The sequence below is a fragment of the Podarcis filfolensis genome (assembly GCF_964270895.1).
Source record: "Podarcis filfolensis genome assembly, chromosome: 3".
Lineage (NCBI taxonomy): Eukaryota > Metazoa > Chordata > Lepidosauria > Squamata > Lacertidae > Podarcis > Podarcis filfolensis.
The window spans coordinates 120,283,717-120,303,962 of record NC_139606.1 but is presented as its reverse complement, the minus strand read 5'-3'; the positions used below and the strand labels follow the sequence as shown (position 1 = coordinate 120,303,962).

Genomic DNA, 20,246 nt, shown 5'->3' with positions numbered 1-20,246 from the left:
GTAGGAACCCCAAGCATGGGGTGACGTCCTCTTTTAAAACTTCCCTCTTTCCCCCAGAATACACTTTGAGCAGCATCACTGATACATCATCACTACATCACTGGCATGTCACAAATGGGGAGGGGTATACAAGGGTTACACAAGTTCAACATTAGGTCCTTTTATCAGACGCCTTTCCCAACACCTCTTAAGTCCCCATCACCCAAAAAACAATAAAACTCTTGACATCTCCTTGCCCTCAGGACTCATCTGGAGATGTGCTTTCAGAACACCTGACTTGCACAACTGCCTCTGCGGATGTCCAGTGCTGCCCCCCTGGTCACTCCCTGGGTGGGGGGCCGTGTATGTGCTCTCACGCTTGGGGAATTATGGCGGGATGCCCTGTTTCTGCTGCCTACGGGACGTCTTGCTTCTTGGTTCATGGAGGGAGCCCAAATTCACCGTTCTTTAAGGGTTACAATGGCGTTGGAATGAGGAGAGTCGGTTAAAGTATGGATTTTCTATGAATATGTAAAGCCAGGTGTCTCCCCTGAGCTGTCAAGTCGAAAGGATACGTTCAGGCATAATATATGTAACATTGTAACAACTTCAAAGATGTGCCCCTCCCCTGTCATTTCCATAACAACCCAAATGCCTGGGGCTGGGTGTTTGGCTTCACCATCAACCAGCAGGACCTCTTGTGAGTGAGGAAGGAAGGAAGGAAGGAAGGAAGGAAGGAAGGAAGGAAGGAAGGAAAGAAGGAAGGAATAATAGAATCAACTGTAGAGGTGGAAAAAACGCCCATATTGCTCACGAGGAAATTCCCCTTGCAGGTTCCAGGACAGAGGCTCACACCAGATTTTATTCAGTACAGTCATACCTCGGGTTACAGAAGCTTCCGATTGTGTGATTTCGGGTTGTACACTGTGCTGAACCCGGAAGTACCGGAACGGGTTACTTCCAAGTTTCGACGCTTGCGCATGCGCAGAAGCACCGAATTGCGACCTGCGCATGTGTGGACGCGGCGCTGCTGGTTGCAGACGCTGCGGGTTGTGAACATGCTTCCCACACAGATCACGTTCGCAACCCGAACGTCCACTGTACAGTACGAGCACATTTTTCACGGGGGTTCAATTCCGAGAGCCCCGCATGCATGCAGCTAAAGTTGTGCGTGGTGCTTTCCAAATTGCTCCTATGCATAGGGCACGGGGGGACCTTTCTCACACCAGTCCAGTTTGCCAGAAAACCAATCTGACGAAATCTGCATTTGAGATTCCTCCTTTCTTTTTACCACTCATTTCTACTTCTGCAGAACTTGCCAGATTAACCACGGTCGTTTCTTTTTCATCCGTTCCTGGCAGCGGCGCCCTGCCTGCCTGCCTGCCTGCCCTGTTTTCTTCCTTCTCGTAATTTTGCTGGAAGTGTCAGCCCCGTATTCTTCTCCAGAGGAGGAGGGAATCCTGCCATGGTCCAGTGCAAGGGAGACCAGGCTAATAAAGAAAAAAATCAGGGTGTTCTTTCTTTCAGGCCACAGAGAGATGACCCTCACGGAGGCAAAGACGCCGTAACCAGCCAATCTGCTGTACAAAACTGGGCTGAAACATCTAATTAGAACTGTAGATCAACTTCCCAGATCAATACGTTAACAATTCTTGTTGCCAGCAGCAGCTTTAATGGGCATCATGCACCAGCCTGAGCATGTTTTGACGGCCCCCATTTCAGAGGTCAGATGCACTATTTAATTGCTCCCATTCCGGATGGGGAGAAGCTCTCCGTTCAGCGTCTACCAGCCCAGGTTGTGCCCAGCCACAGTTCTGTTCTGGATGGCCAAGGGGTTCTGGGGCAAGGAGCAAGTTCACAGCCGGAGTTCAGACTCTAGCAGAGCAAAGGCAGGTGTCAGGGAACTGTCATCGGAAGAACCGGTGGTGCAAGGGCTCCCAGAGGTTGAGAGAGACTTATCAGCGGAGGAGGGAACCAGCAGGGGGAGAGAAAGAGCTCCAAGGGAAAGTGAGTCGGAAGAATGGCTCAGAGACAATTCCAGCGAGAACAACGGGGAGGTTTCAGGACCTCCTATAGGGACACCCACTCCTCGCCGGAAACTGTCACGCAGAGAGTCCAGAAGACGTGTTTCCGTTAAGGAGCTTTTATGCTAGAAGAAATTTCGTAAACGCCCACTGTCGGATTCTGCCAGCGACTGACGGAGCCATGCTTATGGAGCTCCGTTACAGACAGTGGTTTGTGGACTTAGCCAAACACTGAGGGACTAGGAACTTTACGCACAAGCAGCTCATCATCCCATCACAGCAGGCAAAGCAAGAAGTCCTGGGTTCAGTAAGGAAAAGTGGAGTGCTGCAGAGTTGGAAGTGTGGGGATGTTGAGGATAGTGGGAGAGGATATATTGATTAAATATTATCCTTCCTCACTCACGCTAGTGACCTAGTAGCGGAACACATCCCCTTGTACATTGCAGGAAGCCAGTTGATGGATTCGTTAGAATCATTTGAGTTGAGCAATCCAGTCTGGCTAGTCCAGATTGGGTTGTTCTTGGAAAATTTACCCTTTAGTTCCCTCTTCAAAACAATAATGACACAACAGTCTTCTTCTTCTTCTTCTTCTTCTTCTGTTAATTTAATCATTTTTTTCAAAACACACATACAACAAAAACCATAATAACACAATTTGCCAATTCAGATTTGAATACAGTGGTACCTCGGGCTACATACGCTTCAGGTTACATACGCTTCAGGTTACAGACTCCGCTAACCCAGAAATAGTGCTTTGTTAATAATTTTGCTTCAGGATGAGAACAGAAATCATGCTTCAGCAGTGCAGCGGCAGCAGGAGGCCCCATTCGCTAACGTGATGCTTCAGGTTAAGAACAGTTTCAGGTTAAGAACGGACCTCCGGAACGAATTAAGTACTTAACCTGAGGTACCACTGTACTGATATACCTATGGCTACACCTTTTTAACAATATTTCCCCACCTCTCCTCCCCCTACTTCCCGCTGCTGTCCGTCTTATCGCTTGAATATTCCTCCCAGATTTCTTCATATTTATCCATTCTTAATTTGCGACAGTCTTCTTTAAAAGTAATGATAAAGTTTTCTTACATTCAGTTCACAGTATTGTCCGGAAGGCAGGCTTTATCTTGTAGTTACGGGCACATTTGTAGCCAGGCCTCAGCCTTTCTACCTTGTGGCTTTCATCCTCTGAAAGGATGAGTCATGTGCTGCTGGCTAAGACCCAGCAGAAGATGGCAAAAGATGAAAATTATATATATATATATATATATATATATATATATATATATATATATATTCATACATACATACTCCGCTCATCTGGCTGAGTTTCCCCAGCCACTCTGGGCGGCTCCCAATTGAGTGTTAAAAACAGTACAGCATTAAATTATTAAAAACTTCCCTAAACAGGGCTGCCTTCAGAGGTCTTTTAAAGATAAGAAAGCTGCTTATTTCCTTCACATCTGAAGGAAGGGTGTTCCACAGGGCAGGCGCCACCACCGAGAAGGCCCTCTGCCTTGTTCTCTGTAACCTCACTTCTCGCAATAAGGGAACCGCCAGAAGGCCCTCGGAGCTGGACCTCAGCATCTGGGCAGAATGATGGAGGCGGAGACGCTCCTTCAGGTATACAGGACTGAGGCCGTATACCTGAGCCAAAATGAGCCAAAAGAGGAAGATGGCCGTGTGGCGTGACTTGCCCCTTTATAGGGTCTGCCAGGGTCACGCCCATCTACCTGGTCACACACAGAAGAAGGAGGCTCCAGACCAGGTGTGACAGGAAGTCCTCCTGGCTGGACCAACATTCCCCTGCGTGTCCACTCTAGGAAACAGAAATGTTGTATTCGACTGCTACAGTGAAGATACATCCCACAGGAAGGGACCCCCAAAGGTCATCTGGCCCAACCCAAAGGTCATTTGGCAAATCACAGATAAAACATCCCTGACCGTCCAACCTCTGCGTAAAAACACCAGCGAAGGAGAGCCCACCACCTTCTGACGGCGTTTGTTCCACCGTCAAACAGCTCTTCCCGTCAGAAAGTTCTTCCTAATATTTTCTAAAATTTTGCCAGAATCTCCCGTCTTGTCATTTGAATCCATTGGTTCAGGTCCTCCCCTCTGGAGCAGCAGGAGACAACCTTGCTCCATCTTCCATGAGACAACCCTTCAGCTCTTTAATAAATTATTATTATTATTATTATTATTATTATTATTATTATTATTAAAATAATTTTATTAATACCCCACCCTTCCAGGTTCAAAAACCGGGCTCAGGGCAGCTAACAACAAATTTAAAACAATTTAAAACACTTAATTATAAAAGCAGCATAACATACAGTATAAAAACATGAATAACAATAAAATTCAAAAATCAGTTTAGGGGGAAAAAGCATTAGATAATCCCCAGGGCTAGCTGTCTGAATTGGTCCTACTTGGGCCAGTGAGGAGGCCAGGGGAGAATTAGCTGTGGGGTCCCAGAGCGGGTGATCTTCATAAAAGAGGAGGGAAGAGAAGGGAAATAAAAGATCAGGCCGAATTCAAATTAAAGGCCAGGCGGAATAGCTCTGTCTTACAGGCCCGGCGGAAGGAGGTTAAATCCTGCAGGGCCCTGGTCTCCTGGGACAGAGCGTTCCACCAGGTCGGAGCCATCACTGAGAAGGCCCTGGCCCTGGTGGAGGATAGTCTGACTTCCTTAGGGCCCGGGACCTCTAAACTATGGTTATTCATGGACCTTAAGGTCCTCTGCGGGGCAGACCAGGAGAGGCAGTCACATGTCACCTCTTCAGTTCCCGATGGTTAGAGCTGTTCAACAGCGGAACAGACTCACCAGTCAGGGATTCTTTAGCCGCGATGCGTGCCTTGCAGAGGGTTGGACTGGATGACCCTTGGGGTCGGTTGCTACGTTGCATCTCTGTGGCGTGACATTGCCTGGTAGAAATAAAATATGTCAGGAGCAACATGGGCGATAAAACTCTGCAAACTCCCAAGCTGAGGTTATCTGGTGCATGGCTTAGGGAAGAGAGAGCATCATTTCCCCCAGTCAAAGTGCTTAGAGGAGAATTATACACCTGGCTCCGCAATTGACGCTGGCGCTTTGAAGGTTTTGTACAACTCCAGGAATAATCGAAGAGGCTGCTGAACCAGCGAGTTGGTTTTGCATGTCATGCCCTCTGGTGGGTAATTTGTGTACAACAATAACACAGGTGACGGAGGAGCGAGGAGAGATCAGGATATATCACCTACTTTGGCAGATTCTAAAGCAATCTTGAGGGACACGGGTGGCGCTGTGGGCTAAACCACAGAGCCTAGGACTTGCTGATTAGAAGGTTGGCAGTTCGAATCCCCGTGACGGGGTGAGCTCCCGTTGCTCGGTCCCTGCTCCTGCCAACCTAGCAGTTCGAAAGCACGTCCAAGTGCAAGTAGATAAATAGGTACTGCTCTGGTGGGAAGGTAAACGGTGTTTCTGTGCACTTCTCTGGTTTGCCAGAAGCGGCTTAGTCATGCTGGCCACATGATCCGGAAGCTGTACGCCGGCTCCCTTGGCCAGTAAAGCAAGATGAGCGCCGCAACCCCAGAGTTGGTCACGACTGGACCTAATGGTCAGGGGTCCCTTTACCTTTACCTAAAGCAATCTTGACCAGGGCAACGTAAATGGAAGGGCATATTCAGAGGAGATGTGGCAGGTGACACATCGATGGCTTGCTTAATTTCCCCAATGTCCTCAGATTCTCACCTGCAAATATAGCTGCAGCCAGTGCTGACCCACCACCGCCACCTAGACTTAGTTCTGGTCTCAAAGTTTGGCAGGTAAAAAACAGCCTGGGTGGATAGAACCAGTGAGTGGAGAAAGGATCTGCGCCCATTGGATTTCTCCTGCACAGATCCTTCACAACCGCAGCACATATCTCAAGGCCAATGGTGGATCAGGAACTCTTTGATCGCTTCACAATGTGTCGTTCTGAGCTGAAGGTTGCTTCATGCATGGCAAGGAAGGAGAGCACGACTCAAGGTGGATATTCACAAATGTGACTGTCACCCACAAGTTGTTTCCTTCAGCATCCAGAAGGCAATTCAGGAATCGCAGCCCGGTTCTGCTAGGGTTGCCACTCTTGTCCCCATCTGCCAGGAAAACATTCTTTAAGATACAGATAAAAGTTCCTGGAAGCTTTAAAGTGGGCTCCAGAATTTTCTTGAGTGTGTAAGAGTGGCAATCTAGGCTTAGTTGGTGACAGCTGGAGGTGCAAATAAAGGGAGGAAGGCTGAAATTTCCACACAAGGAAAGCACACACACACTGTCAGCACACACGCTGACAACAAGGTTGGAAGTAAGACAATGTATGCTGCCGATACTTTGAATTTTGCTGTTTCAGGATTGTTAATTACTGGACTGAGATTATACCATGCCGGAGAGATAAAGAAGAAATGTAAATAGCTTGTATATACAGTCATACCTCATGTTATGTTTGCTTTAGGTTGCGCGTTTTCAGGTTGCGTCCCGTGGCAACCCGGAAGTAACGGAACGGGTTACTTCCGGGTTTCGCCGCTCGCGCATGTGCAGATGCGCAAAATGACACCATGCGCATGCGCAGAAGCAGCGAATCGCAACCCACATGTGCACAGACGCAGGTTGCATTCTTTTCAGGTTGTGAACGGGCCTCCAGAACGGATCCCGTTCACAACCAGAGGTGCCACTGTAATAGGAACAGAAATGGTTGTGCAACTAGTCAAGCAATAAAGAAGCTCTTGATTGTGAATTTGAGTATGACCCCTGTTCTTGCCCTCTGCCTCCGGGGAAAACTCTGCTACAAACAGTAAGAAGTGGTTTTACCGAGGTGCCACAAAAGCGCAGTGGAAGTGTGTGGGCGGTAACCTCTAATGCCATCGCCAATCCCTGCTGCCTTCCGGTGCTCAAAGAGACAGGTAAAACTTGGGTAATCCCATTCCTGTTGTTGCCACCCATCCACGCAGGCAAGAAGAGGACGAGATGTATTACCACAGCGACGACGAGCTTTTGGGCGAGGGGGACACCATCAGCCAGGGCTCTCTCAACGCCAGGTACAAGGAACCCAGAGAAAGTTGGGTTTCCTCTCTGGATTGCTGTGGTGGTGTTGAGGAGAAGCTGGGTGGGCAACAGCTGTCCTTGCAGGGAAGGCGGAGAATCGCCACCATCGTTCCTGGTCCTCATAGTTGCTCATGCAAAGGTGAAGGATGAAGCGCAGCCATGAGGCAGGAGAGGCTGTATTGCGCCACCTCTCTTCCCCTGCATGGCACATGAGAATGTGGGGCGGTGGCAGGGAGATCTCACCTGGTGCCGATTTCTCTGATCTGTGCAAACCTGTCCAAGAGTGTGGAGTGCCGTGGGGCGTGTGATATCAAAGCATGTGAGCGAGTCTTTGCATCCTGGGTCATAGTTCTGTAGACGAGGGAAAGAATTGGGACGGGGCAGGACAAACTGTGATGGGGTTGCTTTGTGGGCCAACGAGGATCCACCATCTGTGGAGAAGGTGAATAAAAGGAATTTCATCTCCGTCATAAGGCTAGAACCTGCAGACATCCAATGAACGCTGGAAGTTGCGTGGTGAGTTCCAGTCCCCCCCCCCCAGTGGAAATAAAGACACATGACACAATTATTAAGGTTAATGGGCTAAATAAGGCCACAGCTTTATTGGTTATAGGTGATGAGCGGTATTGGCTTAGGCATTGGTCCTCACTGACTATATCTGACTCCAGCCCGTCCGCTTGAAGTCCGGGAAGGTTTAACCACCAGTAGGTGGTTGATGCACATCAACTAGGAACTCCCCCGGGGTCACCGCTTGGGGGCGTGCCTCAGGCCCTCACCTCCCCAGGTTTCGGACAGGGCCACGCCCCCTGGAATCCTTTACCGGACTACCCTTCAATATGTGGGGCAGGTGATGGCGCTACCTCCCCTCTTCCATCTACAGAGCAATACCAATGCCTAACTGCCAATACCAAGAAAGTTGTGACAATTTGCTATGAGGTAGGTGGAAACCAAGTGGCTGTAGAATGGCTGTAGAATGCAGGGACTGCTGGGATTTTTAATCTAAAACTTTTGCTTAGTACCAGGTTGGCAAAACATGGTCTAAAACTATTCATATTATGGGCTGTTGCTTTTTGGCAGCGGTCTTTTCAATTTATCGTGTTCTTTGACCTTAGTATACTTTTATTGTTGTTGTTCTCTTTTTAAAATTTATATACCACCCTTCACCATAAGATCTCAGGGAGGTTCTCAGAATAAAATACAATATATAAACACAAGTAAATAATGAAAACAAAACAATAACCCCCAACTCTTCACACAGGGTTTATCTGCATGTTGAGAAGGAATTGGGGCAGAGGCGTGCGACACAAAAGCAATGAAGTCTTTCCATCTCTTAATGTCGTTTTTGTGGACTAGATCCCATCATCGGATCTATAGGAACATATGAAACAGATTTATACAGAATAAGATATGAGGGAAATGTATAGTTAGACTATGAAGCACTTTTTCTTTGGCAAAATAGGAGGCTCTCCCTGCTATGCAATTGGCTGTACCTGCAATTCATAGTCCTCAATCAAACTTTAGGATGATCTTGTATATTCCCTTCTGAAGTTCCTTGTCATTAAGTCTTTGAGAACTTAACTTGAAGGGTCTTAACGCAGAATTATAAAACTGGAAGGGACCCAAAGAGACCCCTCATCCACCCCCCAGACCAGGTGGGGTCTGACCAAGGCAAAATAGGATTATGACTTCCTTTGACCCGGTTACTAGATGTTGGTTGATGCAGCCTAGAATTGCATTCGCTTTTTTGACCGCAGCGTCACACTGCTGGCTCATGTTGACTCTCAGTGCTTGTACCGAGCTGGTGGATTTCCTCCTGGCAATCTTTCAGCAACTTAGTCCACCCCGTGCCTCTGAAGCCAAGCATGGGAATATTTCTGTGCTGCTAGAAAAGTGGGTGGCATTAATTATTGCAGCTGCTGCCATAGCAACCTACCCAAGGGCTCAGATCCTTCCTCAACTGCCCTTCATGTTCAATGTGTGCTGACAGGTGGCCTTTAAAGAGCCAGAGGGGGAGAGGAAAAATCCACAGGTTTTTCTTTTCCTAACTTCACAGGTTGACAATGCTTAGCCTTGCCTCTTCTTTCTCTCTCTCTGACATAATAAACACATTTGAAACGGCTGCTTTCTGTTTGCTGAGGCAAATAGACCAGAATAGTGTGACAGTCTGAAGCTGTCGCTCTCCAAGGTCTCTGGGAAGGAGGACATTTCAACACCTGTGGTCTTGGGATCCTTCTTAAAAAATGGGAGATAGCAGGAACTGAACCTGTGGCACTTCTGCCTAAGCAATTTGGCACTGAGCATCTCTGCTTCCTTCCAGCAACGGACAGCATCTATCAGCAGCTTCACGAGAGACCAGATTTCAGAACTGGCACTCGTTTCTGCTGGGCTGCACATTCTGTTAAAAGCATATCAGCCCCACCAGGGAAGGGAAAACACACAGAGTATGTGAGCCCTGGTTCACAGCTCAGGCTCAGGAAACATACTCTGTGGAGTTCCCTGACTCATTTTCTACACATTTTCTTTTTTATTGGGGTGGGTGAGTGTGCCTGGGCAGGAATAATCACAGCTATTGCATCTCTAACAGACAACCACCCAACCTTTGCTTAAAAACCTCCAGGGAAGGAGAGCCCACAACCTCTTGAGGGAGACTGGTCCACCATTGAACAGCTCTTACTGTCAGAAAGGTCTTCCTGATATTTAGTCGGAATCATCTTCCTTGTAATGTTCCACAGGGCAGGCGCCACCACCGAGAAGGCCCTCTGCCTGGTTGCCTGTAACTTTGCTTCTCGCAGGGAGGGAACTGCCAGAAGGCCCTTGAAGCTGGACCTCAGTGTCCAGGCTGGACGATGGGGGCATAGCTGTCAACTTTTCCCTTTTTTTAAGGAAAATTCCCTTATTCCGAATAGGATTCCTCACAAGAAAAGGGAAAAGTTGACAGCTATGGATGGGGGTGGAGACGCTCCTTCAGGTCTACTGGACCGAGGCCGTTTAGGGCTTTAAAGGTCAGCAACAACACTTTGAATTGGATTGAATTGAATCTATTGGTTTTGGTCTTCCCATCCAGAGCAGCTCAAAGCAAACATTCTTGTTGTTGTTGTTTAGTCATTTAGTCGCGTCCGCCTCTCCGTGACCCCCTGGACCAGAGCACACCAGGCCCTCCTGTCTTCCACGGCCTCCCCCAGTTTGGTCAAACTCATGCTGGTAGCTTCAAGAACACTGTCCAGCCATCTCGTCCTCTGTTGTCCCCTTCTCCTTGTGCCCTCCATCTTTCCCAACATCAGGGTCTTTTCCAGGGAGTCTTCTCTTCTCATGAGGTGGCCAAAGTCTTGGAGCCTCAGCTTCAGGATCTGTCCTTCCAGTGAGCACTCAGGGCTGATTTCCTTCAGAATGGATCGGTTTGATCTTCTTGCAGTCCATGGGACTCTCAAGAGTCTCCTCCAGCACCAGAATTCAAAAGCATCCATTCTTTGGCGATCAGCCTTCTTTATGGTCCAGCTCTCACTTCCATACATCACTACCTTCCCCTTTTCCCTTATTCTTCCTTCCTACCTGGGTTAGTATTGACAGCGCTGTCCATTCTGCAAGAAAGGAGAGAAAAATCCACTGACGATTCCGGTGAGATTTGGCAGCTCCTGCAGGCTTCATTACCGAAGCATTTGCCGACTGCGTTTTGACATAGTTGGGAAAGATGTCTCATTAGTCAGCTAATTTCCATTCCCACCGGGAGGAGAAAACAAACCTTCCCTTGGATGGAAATAATCAATGAACGGCTCTGCCAAGGCTCCAGCAGATCAGCCGCTTTTGCATCCCAGCCTTGTCTGTTTGGTTCATCCCCCTCGTATTTTGGGTGTTTTGTTTTTTTTTTTGTAAAAAGCTCATCACAATTCAGCTGTCCAAAGCTGTTCTGGAAAAGTGCTGTGCTGACAGAACCAGAATGCAAACATCTGCCGGGAGATTCAGCACAGATAAAAGAAAGTCCTTCTTCACACAGGACATTGTTAACCTGGGGAACTCCCTGCCACAGGAGTCAGTGATGAATGGCTTTAAAAGAGGATCAGACAAATTCATGGAGGAGGAGAGGAGGAAAGGCCTTCACAACTTTATAGTTATATGCACACACAAAGAATGCCAGATTTAGGGTAGAGTTGACAGTTTCTCCCACACAGGGCACTGAGCTGAGAAGGTTCAAAATTGAGAAGACCCACAATTGAGAAGATCCATTTGGGGCTGCCACTTTTGGGGCTTGCACAGGGTGCCATATAATTGCAGATGACCAAAGCCAGCCCCTTTACACACAGCAAAGCCAACACTCAAAGCATCCTCCTAATAGTAATAATAATAAATTTTATTTATATCCCGCCCTCCCCAGCCAAGACCAGGCTCAGGGCAGTTGACACCAAATATAAAACAATTGATTGAAATACAACTTAAAAAACAAGATTAAAATACAACATTAAGATGCAGCCTCATTTCAGCAGAACCTCAAAAACTTTTTGGGGAATGAAAACGTCAAGTCTTCACCAAGGCCAACTATCCAGACTGGTCCTATGTGGGCCAGAAAAGGCAGGGAAGTCCCCAAATAGGAGTTCCATCACAGAAGAAGAAAGGAAAAAGAAAGAGGGGAAGGGGATCAAGTTGATTCCAAGCCAAAGGCCAGGCGGAACAACTCTGTCTTGCAGGCCCTGCGGAAAGAAATCAGATCCCGCGGGGCCCTGGTCTCGTGAGACAGAGCGTTCCACCAAGTTGGGGCCACTGTTGAAAAGGCCCTGGCCCTGGTGGAGGCTAATCTCACTTCCTTTGGGCCCGGGACCTCTAGAGTGTTACTATTTATGGACCTAGAAACTGGGGTTCTGTTTATTGACACCCCAGGGGTCTAGCTGTTTACTGGTTGGGGGTGGTCTCCATATTATATTATATTATTTCCTACTGCCTTCCGCTACTGCGTTCGGTCTTGTACTGCTGGCTCTGAATACAACGTGGAACGAGGAAATGCCATTTTTGATCAGGACCAGTTTTTGCTGTTCAGATTTTGCGTGGTTTCTTCTGCTTCCGAGGAGCGAACTGGACATTTGGGGATGGGTCCAGTTTGGCACCGAGCAGCCGCAAAGCTGGCAGGGGGGGCAGGAGGAGAAGGAGGGAGAGGTTCATAGCTGAAAAGCAGTAGGTGGGAAAACATGCCTAACCTTTGCCTAGCCCACTAGTGCCATCTCCAGGGGGTGCCTAGGGGCCTGGGCACCCACAATTTTTTTGCTCTGGTGCCTGTGTGTGCCCGGCCTCCACCCCCTGCCCCCATCTTGTACCACCCGCCAGCGGGCATAATCGGTTTTATTCCAACAGGCCTTTGGACAGTGAAGGGTTCTTAATCGTGCTGTACTGTTTATATCACCTGTATTCTCATATATTAGTTTGTCTCTGCTGCATGCTTGTGTGAAATTCCGTGATGTTTGCATGTAGCTCTAAATGTTAAAGTAATATCTCCATTAAACAACACAAGCAATTTGTTTTAACTCTGCTTCTCCATTTGTCATGTAAACGGACCAGTCTGGGCGAAGACGGAGATGACTTCGAAGGGTAAATATGGTGTGCAGTGATTCATGAGCCAGTGGGGTGGAATGAGGGGGATTTAATTATTCACAATATTTCCTCGTTCATCCGTACAACAATTTTTCATTTGCACTGGGACGTTTTACAGCGTTCTTCCTCTCCGAGGAAGTAATTTTCAATTATTTTCCGCAAATGCTGTTCAAATGCAAAGGCCCTGTGGTTCATCTGCACTAAGCTGGTGGAACGTAGTTCCCATTGAAAACAAGAGGACTCAGTCGTGACTAAGTTATCCCATTGATTTCATTGGGAACTCCGTGGGTTAAACCACAGAGCTTGGACTTGCTGATCAGAAGGTCGGCGGTTCGAATCCCCACAATGGGGTGAGCTCCCGTTGTTCGGTCCCTGCTCCTGCCAACCTAGCAGTTCGAAAGCACGTCAAAGTGCAAGTAGATAAATAGGTACTGCTCCGGCGGGAAGGTAAACAGCGTTTCCATGCGCTGCTCTGGTTCGCCAGAAGCAGCTTAGTCATGCTGGCCACATGACCCGGAAGCTGTACGCCGGCTCCCTCAGCCAATGAAGTGAGATGAGCGCCACAACCCCAGAGTCAGTCACAACTGGACCTAATGGTCAGGGGTCCCTTTACCTTTACCTTTAAGTTCCACTAACAGTACAATTCTGTGCATGTCTACTCAGAAGTAACTTACACTGAGCTCAATAGAACTCATATCTCCCCGCCCCCAAACTGACACTCTCAAATTTGGGGATTTATTTTTTACATTTTATCCTGAAAACCTTTTGGCTCTAAAAAGCTATTTTTACCTTAATGCGCAAAGACCCCCAGCTCCACTGCCTTTCCCCTGCGCATACTTCCAGTGAGCCAGCATGTTGCAGCGGTTAGAGCATCTGACTGGGGCTTGTGAGAGACCAGTCTTCCAATCTGCACTCCGCCATTAAGCTCACTGGGCGACTTTGGGCTCTCATCCTAACCCACCTCACAGGGTTGTTGTGCAGATGAAGTGAAGGGGAGAGCCATGTACTCACCACCTTGAGGCCCACGGAGAAAATAATAATTAAAATAACATTGAACGGGCCTCCTGGAGAGAGCTTTCCCTAGGGTCCTTGTTATAGGGCTCCCAAGCCAGCAGTGCCCACATCCTGGAAACATTTAAATATTTTTAGACCCAGCTTTCAAGCAAGCGAGGCTCTGTTGCCTCCGAGCTTTTATCCTCTAAGCAAGTCACGGGCCTGGTCTTTTGTGTTCCTGGAGAAGGGAGAAAGTCGGCCCTGGGAAATATAACCTGATCCCTGTTTACTTTTAAAAATTCATGGGTGGGATGGAGCTCTGGAGCAGAACACAATCTGGCCCCAGTGAATTATTGATCTGCTCCTTTTCTTTGGCCTGGCAGTGACGCATCTGCTTCCATGCTCATCTCATGTCAAGCACCCCACTGGCCTCGCATCTCCCTTGTCTTCCAGGTGCTCTCCATGGTGCTGATTTCATATTTCACTTAATTCCATAAAATACACCGCTTGATTGCAAAAGCAAAACTAAACAAAAAACCTCAAAGCGGTTTACACAAAAAGATGAAACACTAAATTCATCAATCAGGAGAATGAATAACAGTTTAATTCTTCCAAAGGGTTAAAATAACAACAGACTAAAACCACAGTAAATCATGCGTCACTTTCTAAAAAATCTGGACAGGATTTGCTTGAACAAAAATGTGTTTTAGAAGCCACCGAAAAATGCCCAGTGAAGGCGCCTGCCTGAGATCAATAGGCAGGGAGTTCCAAAGTGTAAACGTGGCTTCACTAAGAGATTGAGTTCTTACAAAAACAGGACAGGTATTATGTGGCACTTGCAACTGGGCCACTTCTGCAAATCGATCCAGTCGAGTGGGAGCATATGGGTTCATGCAATTCTGCAACTAAACTGGTGCCAACTTGTTGATGGCTTTTATATATACCTTCAACTCTGCCTGTTAGCAAATCAGCAACCTGTGCAGGTCTCTGAGCACAGGGGTTCTATGCTGACAAGGCCTCGCTCCCGACAACAATCATACTGCAGCGTTCTGCGCTCGCTGCAGCCTCCAGGTCAAGTACCAGGGAAGCCCCACCTACAGCTCCTTGCAGCAATCCAGCCTTGCCTACAGAATGGAGGTTCCAGATCCCAGAGTGATGTCGGGATGTTGACATTTCCATTCCACCTTAAGGAGCAGACATGTGGAATTGTTGCTTGTCACATGCCTGTTTACATTTCAGCACAGTTTTCTGGGAACTTCCGTTGTGCACAGCTTTTGCTTTTAGCTGTTCTCTCTCAGATGACAAGAGAGAGACGACATGTTTCTTTGTCCTGATTTATGATTAATAAATCTGTAGTTGTAATATGCTTCCACATGCCTCACGCCTATTCCGTGTGTGCAGTTCAGTCTGCTGATAGTGTATCCTGGCTTGGAAGCCCAGGTTGGTGATTTACATCGGAACAGAGGTGATGGTCTTCACAGTGGGACTGGCCCTCTGCATGCCAACAGTTTTGCCCCAAGATGCCCTTTAGCAGAGCCCTATGAGATGCACAAGCATGGCTCCCTCCTCGCCAGACCTGCAATTTCAAAATGTTTCTTTTTCTGAGAGGCTTTTAATCTTCTGTTTTTATTGCCGCCTGTCTTCTGACTTATAGATGGCTGCGTTCCACTTAATTACGGCAATGTTTCTGATGTTTGTTTACTGCAATGTGTGTTTCCCCCCCCCAAAAAAAATCTGTACTTGTTTCTTTGTTTTATGACACGAAGCTGCTCTGTGAGTGGAAGGTTTGCAATGAATAAATCAATTGATTGATTGATTTTTTTTAAAAAAAAAATAAACTCTGAAAAGCAGCCAGGAGTGGCTGCCAGTTTCATCAAAGGGATGATGGTGAGGGGGAAGATGCTTAACCCGTATCCCTCCCGCCCTACGTCTCCTTAAACTGCCCTTCTGAAACTGCTTTTCTCCCAGCAGAGGAAAAGGTAGACTCATACAATTGTAGAGTTGGGAGGAATCCAGAGGTCCTCTTGTCCACCCCCTGCAATGCAGGAACTGCAGCTAAAGGAAGCTTATATCTACCCCCCTCCCCGCAACCAGAAAAGTAGCTAGAAATGAATGGCGGGATGGCAGGAAGGGAACAGCTATTGGTCAGCAGCAGAGCAGCTGCCTGGCATGCAGAATGTCATAGGCTCCATCCCAGGTAGGGCTGGCACTGCCCCCTATCTGAAACCCTAGAGAGCTCCCGCTGCCAGTCTGTATTGGAAATAATAATAATAATAATAATAATAATAATAATAATAATAATAATAATAATTTATTATTTATACCCCGCCCATCCGGCTGAGTTTCCCCAGCCACTCTGGGCAGCTCCCAATCAAGTGTTAAAAACAGTACAGCATTAAATATTAAAAACTTCCCTAAACAGGGCTGCCTTCAGATGTCTTTTAAAGATAAGAAAGCCGCTTATTTCCTTCACATCTGGGGGGAGGGCGTTCCACAGGGCAGGCACCACCACCGAGAAGGCCCTCTGCCTGGTTCCCTGTAGCTTCACTTCTTACAGGGAAGGAACCACCAGAAGACCCTCAGTGCTGGACCTCAGTGTCCGGGCAGAACGATGGGGGTGGAGATGCTCCTTCAGGTATACAGGACCGAGGCTGTTTAGGGCTTTAAATGCTGATCTAGATGTTCAGACTTGGTTTAAGGAAGCTTCTTGCATTCCTGGGTTGAGCAAAACCATTCCCTGTCCCCCCTCAGTCATAGAATCATAGCATTCTTGAGTTGGAAGGGTTCTCCAGGGCCATCTAGTCCAGCCCCCTGCAATGCAGGAATGACCGCTAAATCCTAAATCTGATGTCTTGTTTCTGCTCTCCTGTGCCCTAATCCAGCAGACCATCAGGATTCGGGAGTAAGAGCCGTGATGCGTACCAATCCGTGGCCAGGTAGTTACACTCGGCGTGAAACTCTGGTGTAACCTCTTTCCTTGCAGCCAAGGCCCCTCCTAGGACCCCCCCCCCCAAAAAAAATTGCTCCATGGCAAGATGGAGCCCCAGGACTGGTTCCGAAATCTGGGGTCCAGTCCCCGAGACACACAAAAGCCCAACCGAGACTCTCTGAGCATGCACAGAGTAAACCACAAGCGGACCAGGCACAGGGGAGGGCTAGCAAGAGGAGACTTTGGCTCGAAATATACCTTGGTTTACAAATGTTCTGGAAAAATCTAGGTGTGAGGCTGCTCAGTCCCCCAGCTCGTCGGGCAGAGCCTGCGGGTCCCTGCAGAATAAAGGAAAGAGTCCAGCCACCAACTGGAGCAAAGAGCTGTAGACCAAAGTTTATTGCACAACAGGTTCAAAGAGGAATTTTGAACCCCGAGGATGGGGTGACAAGGACTTTTAAAAGTTTCCTACCATATCCCAGAATACAGTTCGTACAGCATCATTGATACATCATTGCCACATCACTGACATGTCACAAAAGTGGAGGGGTAGACAGGGCTTGGGACGCGGGTGGCACTGTGGGTTAAACCACAGAGCCTAGGGCTTGCCGATCAGAAGGTCGGCGGTTCGAATCCCCACGACGGGGTGAGCTCCCGTTGCCCGGTCCCTGCTCCTGCCAACCTAGCAGTTCGAAAGCACGTCAAAGTGCAAGTAGATAAATAGGTACTGCTTTGGCGGGAAGGTAAACGGCGCTTCCATGCGCTGCTCTGGTTCGCCAGAAGTGGCTTAGTCATGCTGGCCGCATGACCCGGAAGCTGTATGTCGGCTCCCTCAGCCAATAAAGCGAGATGAGCGCCACAACCCCAGAGTCGGTCACGACTGGACCTAATGGTCCGAATGGACTGGACCCTTTACCTTTACCCTTTACCTTTACGGGGTTACACTAGTTTAACCTTGGCAAACATGTCCAGACAAGTCCTTGGTACAAGATTAGCATAAGCAGACATGGCAGGGCAAGACCCAGATTAGCATAGACAAATATGTCTTAAGTACCCACCAAATATGTCTTAAGTACCTCCGGAGCCCCTTGCGGGGTCCCTTTGCCAATCGGGGGGGCGCTTTTGGCACCCGCCGAGTCCCACGGCCGTAGGCTTCCCCCGCCTACGGTTTTTTAATGGGTCTCCGCTGCGCCGTAGCGGATAGACCCGATTTCTGCGGAGCCTCTCCCTCGTAGTTAGAAGGAGACCGCCATTGCCGTTGGCGCCGCCTCCGGAAGTCAGGTGAAGAGATTTGGCTTCCCTTGGCTAACAATGAGCCCAGGAATTGTCACCTCTGAGAACTTCCTGGAGTCCTTTTTCAAGGGGAAAATAGCTTTGGAATGGAGGAAACTGGCAAAGGAGATGATTTTATATTATTTTTTAAAGCTAGGTGACTTCCCTGAGCTGTCAAGTTGAAAGGATACATTCAGGCATAATATTTGCAACATTTAACTTTAAAGATGTGCGCCCCCGTAATTTCCGTAACATAATCGTTCCGGAGGTCCAGTTGTAAACCAAAGCAGGTTGTAACCCAAGGCGCACTTTTGCCAATGGGGCCGCGCCCCCCCCCCCCAAAAAAATTGGTTGTAATCCAAAAAAATGGGTTGTAATCCAAAAACAAGGGACGCAGACTTCCGGGTTTGACCTGGTTGTAATCCAAGATGGTTGCAAACTAAAGTACCACTGTATAGCAATATATATCATAGAATTGTAGAGTTGAAAGGGAGCCAAAGGTCATCTAGTCCAACCCCCAGGTTCCAAGGGGCGCTTGAGTTCCAGGAGCAGTTGACAACCCCCCCAAGAAACAGCGGTCGCGGGACCATGGGTGGCTGAGATTTTAAGGCAATAATGGACCTAATCCACCAAGCCCAGCTGTTTCTCTGCCTCTTCCAAGTGGCTATGGGCTGAGAGAGCACCCCTTTTCCTGCTTTGGGGTGCATGGGGTTTGTGTGGTGGTTCTCTTTGCCTGTGTTACTGACCATGCAAGCACCGCCAAGCTGCAGTTGTTTGAGGAGTGACCGATTCGGAGTCAAGGGGTTCCTTCGAATCCTAGCACTGTAAGTTGCGAGGAACCCCCAAAGGCCATCTAGTCCAGCCCTCTGCAATGCAGAGACCACAGCTCACGAATCCCCAACAGAGGGCCGCCCGACCTCTGCTTAAAAACCTCAAAAGGTGGACAGTCTACCTTCCCTGGTCAGAGAATCATAGAATGGTAGTTGGGAGAGACCCCTAAAGGTCTTCTAGCCCAACCCCCTGCAATGCGGAAAACGGCCCTTGCATGTGTCAGGCTAAGTGGTTTTTCTGAGCAGGAAGGAAATGAGCTTCTCTGCCTTCGGCTCCCATGATTTAATTGCCAACTGCTTTTGCTCTTCTGCAACAGCGATGAGCATGGAGACCCCAGGTACATGCATGTCTTCTGGGCTGCAGTTTCTCTTCCTTCCTTCCTTCCTTCCTTCCTTCCTTCCTTCCTTCCTTCCTTCCTTCCTTCTTTCCTTCCTTACAATTTATTAATTTTATAATAACAAAAAATGAACCAAAAAAGAGAGAACATCATAATCCAAAATTTAACTCATACATCTTAATTGAATTCCCTCCACTCCCCCTCCTGGTTCCATTATTTTATACTTATTCATGCACGTCTATGGAGTCTTATAGGATGGCGCTGTGAGTTAAACCACAGAGCCTAGGACTTGCCAATCAGAAGGTCGACGGTTCGAATCCCCGCGACGGGGTGAGCTCCCGTTGTTCGGTCCCTGCTCCTGCCCACCTAGCAGTTCAAAAGCACATCAAAGTGCAAGTAGATAAATAGGTACTGCTCTGGCGGGAAGGTAAACAGCGTTTCCGTGCGCTGCTCTGGTTCGCCAGAAGCGGCTCAGTCATGCTGGCCACATGACCCGGAAGCTGTACGTCGGCTCCCTCGGCCAATAAAGCGAGATGAGCGCCGCAACCCCAGAGTCGGCCACGAATGGACCTAATGGTCAGGGGTCCCTTTACCTTTACAGAATCTTATATTCTTAACAATCCAATTTTAAAATCTTATTCATGTTGTTACAAGTGACCTTTAGAAGTTTGACTAATGTGGAAACATATACACAAAGCTTGAAATATATGCCTTAAACATCCCCCCCCCTTTTAAAACAACAACAATGTCCTTATCTTTCTTGGGTTACGAATTGTGTACTACATCCCGCATAGTTCATTGGTTTGTTTTGCCAATCTTCTTTGGCTGTGGTTTCTTCCCTCTCTTTCTTCAGCACTGAACATTGTGTGTGTGCCTCTGTGTGCATGTGTGTGTGTGCATGTCCATACACACATGTGTGCATTCTAGATACCAGCTCTGCACTTGAGGTACGCCAGTGGTCGCCAAACCTTCTGGGGAGACACCAGCCCCTTAGTCCCATGAAGGTGTCCTCAGTACCCCCTAACCTGTAAAAAGCATCATTCAGAAGAGCAGCTTGCAAGGAAAATAGGAGCACAGCACAATTCGAAACAGTAGCGATGAATTGCACATTCACCCCAAATTAAACGGGTTCGTCTAATTAATTTGACAAAATCATAGAATGGTGGAGTTGGAAGGGACCGAGAGAGCCGTCTAGTCCATGGGTAGGCAAACTAAGGCCTGGGGGCAGGATCAGGCCCAATCGCTTTCTC

General features: G+C 48.1%; 1 protein-coding gene across 14 annotated transcripts in view; it reads left to right on the top strand.

Annotated features, from left to right (window-relative positions):
* The window catches only part of OTOF (otoferlin), a 186,134-nt gene that overhangs the window by 72,336 nt on the left and 93,552 nt on the right, over positions 1-20,246 (top strand). The gene's annotated exons all lie outside the window — the stretch shown is intronic.